The sequence below is a fragment of the Rhinolophus sinicus genome, linkage group LG06 (assembly GCF_036562045.2).
Source record: "Rhinolophus sinicus isolate RSC01 linkage group LG06, ASM3656204v1, whole genome shotgun sequence".
Classification (NCBI taxonomy): Eukaryota; Metazoa; Chordata; class Mammalia; order Chiroptera; family Rhinolophidae; genus Rhinolophus; species Rhinolophus sinicus.
Window position 1 is genome coordinate 128,876,997 of NC_133756.1, and position 9,688 is coordinate 128,886,684.

A 9,688-nucleotide genomic window follows, 5' to 3' on the forward strand; every position below is an offset into this window, starting at 1 on the left:
ATCTACCACAGGCCCCTTCTTCCCCTAAAACAAACAGAAGAGTTAGAGGGAAGAAAGATTGAGGGGGGTCTTTGTACCACCCTGGGTGAGAGTTGAAAATCACCATGGAGCTCAGTGGTCTCACAGGAGACAAAGGCATTCAATTCCCCTCTGTTTGGACAGCTGAGACTGGCCCCCTTCTCTCCCCGGCATACATGCCAGGAGACCCAGGCTGAATCCTAATTCCAGGCAGTAAGAGGGGGCCTTTCAGGGAAGATTTTCAACAGCAAATAGGTGAACACTCTATGACCCAATACTGTCTCCCAGGAATGCTTCAGAAATTTTTTTGTTCTATTTTCTATGACTCCTGATTTTTTCCCCTCACCATACTCAGAAAGCAGAGTGATATAAAAGCTGAGTATGTGCTAAGGAGGAGGGGGAGGAAAAGTCTTTAAATCATTAAAAGAAATCACTTAATTCACAGAGTTTTAGATTGGGAGAGTCTCTTGGGCCTTGTTAGCCATAAAAAAGGTAGATCTCTGTTAAGAGGCCCTTTCTCCAGAGCTTGTCTCATGCAGCCTGTAGAAGACACTGTAGCATCTATGGCATCTGGAGACCATGAGTCAGCATGTGGTGTCCTCTGTAGCTACGCTCCTTCTAGAAATGCTGAATCTTCTGCCCTATCCTAAACTCAGACAAGGGGTTTCCTGTGCAGAATGTGACGGAGAATCTTAGCTTTCTGACTCACAGGGGGATCACCATGGACCTGAAACACAGCTAACATCGCATGCCTTACTGTGCAGTTGTGAGGATGACATGAAATGATCTATGTACATGTGTGGCATGGCTTCTGCACATCTTAGGTCCTCCTGGCACTTGGCACACACAGTAGGTGATCAGGGAGCGTCAGTTCCTCCTAATCTTGCCACATGCACATTTATTGGAGTGGTGAATGACCAACAGGTTATAATTTTTCATTTTGTCCCAAAAGGCAGGAACTCTTTATTTTGTTGACAGAGGCAGGAACTACTTGTTCTGCATTAAAAAAAAAAAAAAAAATCTTTCCAAAGGTCCCTTTGTTAAATTGGAAAATCCAATCAACCCCTCTGGAGTGGACCCAGTTGATTGCCTACCCAGCATCCTTTCTCTTCCACCCCCTACTACTTCTTTTTTATTTCCTGGCCTTGTGCTTCAAGGAAAGTCATCCCTCTGCTTCTCCAAGCACCAGGGGGAGATTTTGATTGGTCTAAACCAGGGCTTCTCAATCTCAGAGCTACTGATATTTTCATTCAGGGTAGAGGCTGTCCTCTACTCTGTAGATGATTTAGCAGCATTCCTGGCCTCTGCCTACTAGATGCCATTAGCACCCCTCTCCAGTCCTGACAATCAAATATGTCTGAAGACATTGCCAATGCCCCCTGGTGGGAGAGGACAAAATCAGCCCCTGTGGAGAACCATCAGTCCAAGCTAATGACAGTGGTCCACTACCCCACCAGTGATTAATTTAGACATTGGTATGTGATGCATTTCTGGCCAATAGAACTGAGGTGAAGCTTGCTGAGGCTTCTGAAAAAGGTTTCCTCATTCTTAAAAAGAGACTCAAGGACTCGATGCTTCCTTTCCTCCTGTTGGATGTCTTGCTGAGTATAATGACCAGAACAGTAGCAGCAATCTTGCAACCATGGGAAACTGGCCTGATGACAGTCAACATACCAAAAGATAGGCTCAACCTGAATCCTTGATAATCCCAATAAGCCACTGAGTTAACCAAGGTCAGAGCTCACTTACTGCTGTGAGAGATCATTCATTTGTTCATTCAAACATTATTTATTGGATGCCTATTATACACCAACTACTGATGTAGGAATACTTCCTGTGAGTGTGCCGGGATCGTGTCTCGTGAAACCAAAGAATGGAAACATAGACCAAGGAAAGGCGAGGAGTTGTAAAAGAGGATAGTTTATTAAAAGTAAAGGGTTACAGCTCCCGAGCGGGAGGGGGTTCCCGAATGGGATGCCCAGTAACTGAGGCAAAAGCTCGTTTATATCTTCCCTTGTCTGCTTGGAGAAGAGAGCTGGCACCTTCTAATGGAATTCATCTATCAGCTTTGTCCTGTTTGCCCACCCTAAAGGGATTTTCGAACCCATTCCTATCTATCAGATCTGTTCCGTTTGTCTGGCCAAAAGGGATTTATGAGATAATTTATTAACCTCAAAGCGCATTCTTTTATCTTTGTCCTGGAGTGAAGGAGTCATTCCAGAACCTGGAGTTTCAGGATATGGCTGCCTTTTGTTTATTCCACCAGGGACATTCCTGTCTACTTAACAACATGCTAACTGACCTGTCTCACTACTGTTCTAGAAACTGGGGCCAGATTGGTGAACAAAATGGCCAGGTTTCCTGTCGTTACGACATGTGCATTCTAGTGAACTTAGTGCTTAAATCACTTTGAGAAGGTTTTTCTATTGCTTGTTGTCAAAGGCAATCAATACACCTACCAACTGCTAAAGTTCTGAGCAGCACTGGGGCCTTCATTAATATCTAGGAGGTTTTTGTTGTTGTTGTTTCTTTGGCCTGATTTCTATGCCATTCTCCACAGAAACCATTCCAAACCTTCTACACTTTCTTCAAACCTCTGACCACCAACTACCTTCTCCAACTTGGTCCTTACTCTGGAGTTACAGACTTCCTGTCATCCCCAATAAAACGTTGTACATACCAATTTCATTGCATTTGTTCCATCTTATTGGATTGTCTATTGATTTATCTGTGGAGGCTCTGAGTGTAGAGGGGTAGCTGGCTGGACCTAGAGAAGGTGTTGAACTGCTGAATGATTCAGAGAAGCCACAAGGGAGACCGCATCTGGTATAGAGTCGACTGAAGTCCTGACAGCATTACAGTTTCCTATTCCAGTTCCCACACATCTATTGATAGTTTTACATAAAAGAAGTCTTTTCTTGAACCAGTCCTAAGGGTATTTCCGCATCAGCAAACTATGACTTGAAGGTCAAACCCAACCTTCTACCTCAGAAGCTAAGAATGGTTTTGCATGTTTAAATGGTTGGGGAAAAAAAATCAAAAGAAGACTATTTCATGAACCACGAAAATTAGATAAAATTTGAATTTCAGTGTCCATCAGTAAATTTGTATTGGGACACAGCCACACTCATTTGCTTACGTATTGTCTAGGGCTGCTTTCACGCAGCAATGGCAGAGTTGAATAGTTGCTACAAAGACCACGTGACCCATAAAGCCTAAAATATTTGTTATCTGAAAAAGTTTGCTGATACCTGCTCTGTTTCACTCTACAAAAAAGAGCTCTGCCTAATACAAGTACTTTCTGAAATGAGTGATTATCAAGACATTTAAAATAGATCATTTAGTACATTTCTAACTGGGTTTGAGAGTGTCATCCTCTGCTCCTAGGAACATACTAGTTAGAAGGCAAAAACAGAGAAGGAACTAGGATTTAGCCTGGCAGATAGATGGCTGGCCCAAGAAATAATAAATTCAGGTACCTACTTCTTTTGTCAATTTTTTTTGTCAAGTATGTTCTCTTATAGCTTCCCAGTGGTTTTGAATCGTGAATGTCACCACACAAATATAGTCAAGAAATGCATTCGGCCTGCACTGCAGATGTAGTAGAAACAAAACACCAAGCCATGGCTGCACTCTGAGCAACTGAGCATTCCCTGCTGTATTTCCGTGGTTGATTGAATTCATTAGTTTGTTCATATCTTAGATACATTCACTCAATCTGCAAACATATATTAGAAATTGTGGAAGGCTTGAGACCAAACTGCACAGCAAGGAGAGATGTGCAAGAAATGTCAAGATCAACAAAACAGACTTTTTTCCCTTCTGCTTGGAAAGATTTAGTGCAGGGCCCAGTGTTTGTGGCTTTAGGAGGGGCTGTAAGTGTAGTGGATGACAGAGAAAGCAGAGCTACTCCTCTACTTGGCTTCCGTCTTTGTGGATGAGAATGCTCATTGGACGGCAGAGGGTGAACCATGTATTGGCACGAGAGACCTGAAGTTCAAAGAAATTATTGGAAAACAGCTGCTCCAAATGATGCCAAGTTTCTTGGACTAACGAAATTGACCTATCTGGACATGAAAATAAGTTGCTAACAAAAATCACTGGTATGTAGACAATGGAGATGTGGGGAATTCAATGGTACTGGAAGTCAGCAAATAGTCAAAGAACATCTTGATTCTAAATCATGGAAGATCAAGTCTTCAAACCACAGAGCAGGAGTTATTGATCCTTGTCAGAATTCCAATGCAGATACATCACGTAAGGATCACACTTGTCTGTTAATAATGGAAACCCCAAAAGAGTGGCTTCACAAGATTAGAGACTTATTTTTCTCATTATGTGAGCAGGCCTAAGGCAGGCACCGGTTTAACTGCTCAAGGATGTCAGGACTGAGTTCTCTGGGATTTTCTTGGCCTTTCCCTCATTGACACCTGGTGATCCCATGATGGCTGCTCCATTGTCAATATACATTTCTGTGTACCAGGCAGAAAGAGGGCGAAGGACAAGAGAAACTTAATTCTTCCCCTCCCTCTCCATTCCTTCTTGTAAGGAGCTTTCCCCCAAAGCTGTACCCAGCCACTTCTTCCTATATCTCATTGGTCAGAATGTGTCCAATGGCTCATTAGTATCTGAGTGGAGAATACAGATTTGTTTTTTTTTTTTTTAAGCTGGGCAGACTGCTTCCCTCCCCCAACAAGACCAGGGATTTTGTTAGTAAAGAAGGAAATAAAGAGTACTGGTTACACACTTTAACAGTTTCTCAAGCAACAGATTTTCCAGGAAATAGGTTATAAGTGTGTTAAAAGAAAAAAAAAGAGTGATCACTAGGAGTTGCTATGAGTTTGCAGAGAAGCTGTCAAGCAGAGTAACCTGCGTGTCTTTTTCTTTCTGGTTTTTCTCCCCACAGGTTTATTCAACACCTAATAATTGCTCCAACTTTACTGAGGTGGTTGACCACGTCCACAACTCCCCCACAACCAATCCAGTCTTCATCTATTTATATTCTGACCTTTAAAACATTCCTGTTCAGGCTATATTATGCAAAAACGGGTACACAAGATGATTTTCTTGCCACAAACTTATTCAACACCAAATAATCGCTCCAACTTTCCTGAGGGGGTTGACCACATCCACGACCAAATCTGCCTCTAAACTGGAATTCGGTGGCTGACCCAGCCCCGGCCTTCGCTTTCTTGTTGGCGCCAGGATGCACAGCGCTCCGTCTGTAGGTGTCTCCGTCAGCTTCCCCTCGTGTGAGTCTTGCAGGTCGCTCGGCCTCTACACCTTTGGGCCTTGGCTTGCCTGTCTCAGGACAGCTGCGGCGCAAAGTGGCAGGCATGATCTCGGGGGCAAGTGGAGATAATCACAGAGACACTGGATACCCTCGTTGGTAGAGTACCAGTAGAAATGTCTCCAGGCCAGCTGTTCCTTCACATAGCCTCCTGATTTGAGAGACTGCATGGCTTTCATGCCATGGATTAGGCACATTCTTATCTGCCAGCTCAGGGTGGTTAGGCCTCTGAGCATCCTTCTCGGCCACCATCTCTCCCTCCTTAAAAGGGAGTTCATAACCGGCAGTCCGTTCTTCTTGGGCATCAACATGGCTACAGCTTCTGGGTCTGGGGCTGGAAAACTAACTCCTTTTCTTTCATGAAAATGTTACTAGGCTGGCACAAAAAGCAAATATAGGAAATGTAGTAAGTGCATTTACCATCAACAAGGCATTTAACAAAGCCACTTGTAACGTCCTTGTAGATAAGATGGAGAAATGTAGACAACAGGACAGTAAAGTAAGGTCGATTTATATAACTGGTTGAAGGACTCAAAACACTGTTGATGAATAGTTAATGTCAGCTCTATAAGAAGCAAAAGCTATTAATATTACATTGTATCATTTAGTTAATGTCAGACCTATGAACAATCACAATATTTATAACGGGCAGGCAATTCAGTCCTTGCCCCAGTCACGCTCTATTACGACTTCTGGGATGAGGCTCTAGTAGACCTTATAGACTTGAACATGATGTAAATCTGGAATGACAGATTAAGAATCCAAAATTATCTAGAGGGCAGGAATGGTGGACTAAATAATATTAGCCATTCTGCATGGAACATGTACCACATGTCAGATAGTATGCTAAATGCTTTCCATGCATAATCTCTTGTTCTCTAAATAGCCCTGTCTTGTAGGTCTTACCATCCTCATTTTACAGATGAAAACACCAAGACTCTAAAAGGCTGAGTCACTTGCCTAATGTCACATAGCTTGAAGTGTAAGAACTAGATTCCTACCCAAGTCTATTCACCTTCAAACCCTGTTCTATTTCCCCTGTGCCATTCTGCTTTTCTATGCTAGTAAATGTAAACAAGTCCTGTATTTCAAGACCAAGCATAGGATGTGGAAGAAATAGGCTGGAGAAGAGAGTAAGTAAGGAAAGGACTTGGTGATTTTGGTTGACTGAAAGGTCAGTGGGGATGTCTTCAACTTACTTCGAAACGCATTAAACAAAAATAAAGGACTAATGGAATGGTAGAGTGATAGATTTGTGATAAAGCAAGTCTAATACAATGTTCATTATGGAATCTAGGTAGTGGATATATGGGTGTGAATTGTAAAATTCTTTGAACTTTTCTGTATGTTTGAAAATGTTCATAATAAAATGAGGAAAAAAGTCATTGTAAATTGACAGCATGATATGGCCATGTTCAGATGGGGCCCGTTCTCTTCTGGGATAACACAGCCATACCTTACATTATTTTCAGTTCTGGGTTTGCAGTTCAAGGTGCCAGTCTTTTTCAGTGTTAGTGACAAGCTACAAAAAGCCTTTGGGAGAGAGAATAGGAGGATGAGGGATCCAGAAATTATATCTGACCTGGGAAAGAGAAGAAAACAGGGCAAAATGGTAATTTTCAGCAAATGCTTAAAGACCTGTGTATTAGTTATCTGTTGCTGTGTAACAAATTAAGCCAGAACTTACTGGCTTAAAACATCATTTGTTTCTCTAGATCAGAAATTCAGAAGTGGCATATCTGGGTGGCTCTATAGGCAGAATGCCAGTTGGCACTGCAGTCCTGTTACATAGGTCTCTCCACAGGGTTGTGTGAGTGTCTTCATGACATGGCAGCTAATATCCCCCAGAGTGAGCTGTTTAAGAAGGCAAGGAAGAAGTCACACTGCCTTTCATGACTTCGTCGCTGAAGCCACACACGATAACTTTTGTATTATTATTCTAGTCATTAGAAGCTAGCAACAGGGTCCAGCTCACCCTCAAGGGGAGGGGTATTAGCTCTACCTCTCGAAGGGAGGCATCTCAAAGAATTTACAGACTTGTAAAAATCACTACAGCCTGTTTCTTGGAAGAGAGTTTGGCTTGCTCTGTAGGGATCTTAAGGCAATAGTTTTTTATTTCAATAGGAAGAAAATTTTCCTAATAATTAGAGTTAACTGAAAGAATGGGAAGGAGTTTCCCTTCACTTGAGAGATCCAAATATCTGCGGAGCATTTACTAGGAGCCATGCTCTATGCAATCAGCTGTAGGTGCAAGGAGCAAGATAGATGGCGTGCCTGCCCTCATGGGGCTTGCTGTTCTAAGAGAGTGAACGGGCACATCAAATACTTATAGGCTGTGATGAAGGCAATAAATGTATGAAGGCAATAAATAAATAAATAAGTAAATAGGCGACAGGAGTAGCAACTAAGGGCTAAGGAGCTACTTTGGTTCTACAGAGAGAGTTCATAAAAGAAATAAAGGTTTGGACCAGATAATCCTTTATGTGCCTTCCAATATAATAGTGGTCATTCGTTCATTCCTTCACTTATTCATTCCTTCACTTACTAGCATCTACCATGTGACAGGCACTGTGCAATGTACTAGGGGTACCAAGTAAACAGTTCTACCTTTTAAAGACCCTGTGGTCTTATAAGCGATAACAAGGTGTATACATAGGTGATGATCCCATTTGATGAGTGCTGCAGGGGTTGTGCACCAGGAGCCTGATGCATGCAGAAGTGACAACCCTGCCTGGGGCATTCGTGAAGGCTTCACGGAGGTGCCATTTGAGCTGTGTCTTCAAAGATAAGAATCTTTAAAAGGTCAGCATCTGAGATGCCAGGACTTGTTAAGGAGAACGAAGGAACAGAGAGGAAAGTGAAATATACGAGTAAGTTTAATGAGTTAATGGAGCTTGATGAATGAATGCACTTGGCTCCTGTACCTACATGAAGATGCACTGGACCAAGAACTAAAGCTCATTTCACATTTCAAACTTTCCAAGAGAAATGCCAATACCACAGGCTCATCACTTTGCTCCTGTCACAACAGCTTCCCCCATGACGGCCTCCACAAAACCTTCTGCTCCAGACCGGGTGGTCCCCTCACTGCTCCACCATTGTTTCATGCTCCTATAGTCAGTGGTACTCGGGATGCCTTTTCCCCTCATCTCTCCAAATCCTACCCCTCCTACTGCTTCCCCGAAAACTTTGGACCACTCCAGCCTATTGCGATTTCTCCCTTTGGGGACTCTTGGAGGAACACTGAAACCATTGATCTTGGCCTTCATTGGCACTGCAATGTCTCCAGTAGATGTGCATGGGCTTTCAAATAAATTGTGACCTTGGGCAAGCAAGTCATTTAACTTCGCTATGCCTCTGTTTGCTCATCTGCAAAGTGGGAGTTAATAAATACCCAGGTTTTTGTGAGGATTAGATGAGTTCATATACGTGAAGCATTTAGCTCACCATTGCCTAGCTCATGGTAGGTGTGCCATGACTGTTAGTTGATTATTACAAGCCCTTTGTAGATAGCAGGTATACCCTCTTGTCCTTCAGCGATTCAATAAAGAGATCAGCATTGTCAATGCAACCACTAGCTAATGAATCAATAAAATGTGTTTTCTTTTTACTCCCTCTTAATGCTCAGACCAACAGACTTGGTTCCAATTTTCTAAGAAAAATGATTCTGGGGCTGAATTATGTTCTGGGGACTTTTTTTTTTTTTTTTTTTTCCAGGTCCTAGCTCTTTGGGCTGTGTATTTGAAGTAACAGTTGGATGCAGCTTATTTAAAGCCACAATCCAATCCATAAACCTGACACTGCAGCAATTATGTTTTCCAGATTGGAAGAGGTGCAAAACTTGAGCCACAGTTAATTGGAAGGCAAAGAAGGCCTTTTATTTTTTTCTTCAGCACATAGACACTTAATCACGGTAGGAGGAGGAGGGGAGCATCTTTTCCTCCTTTCTTTGTTACTCTTTTGTATTCCTTTGTGCCCTAAATAGCCTTTCTGGCTACTGCTGTCTTCTTCCCTCATCTCCAGTTGTTTTTGCTGTATTTCCTTCCCTCCCTTGTGTCTCTTCCTCATGCCATCAGGCTGAAAGGATGTGGGTCCATTTTCTCCCGTTTTCCTCTCTCAGTGCTTCCCTCCAATCCTAGCCTTATATGTAAGCAGAGGAGCTGTCAGCCAACAAACCCTGGAAGCTGCCCAAGACCACAGGTACCCGCTAGATTACAGAGTCTGGCATCCCACCTCTTTGGCTCACCCTAGGACACCACTGTGAACAGCCACATGTCACCTGGTGAGCCAGGTAGGGAACACAGATCATTCTTTTTTCCATTAGCATGCTTGCAAGAGTACATTTATCAAATTGGTCTCAAAACTGAGAGGAAGCAACAT

The 9,688-nt window shown here is 42.8% G+C and overlaps 1 pseudogene; it reads right to left on the minus strand.

Moving 5' to 3' along the window:
• Positions 1–5,053: 5,053 nt before the first annotated feature.
• On the minus strand, positions 5,054–9,688 carry LOC109459719 (small ribosomal subunit protein eS10; annotated as a pseudogene).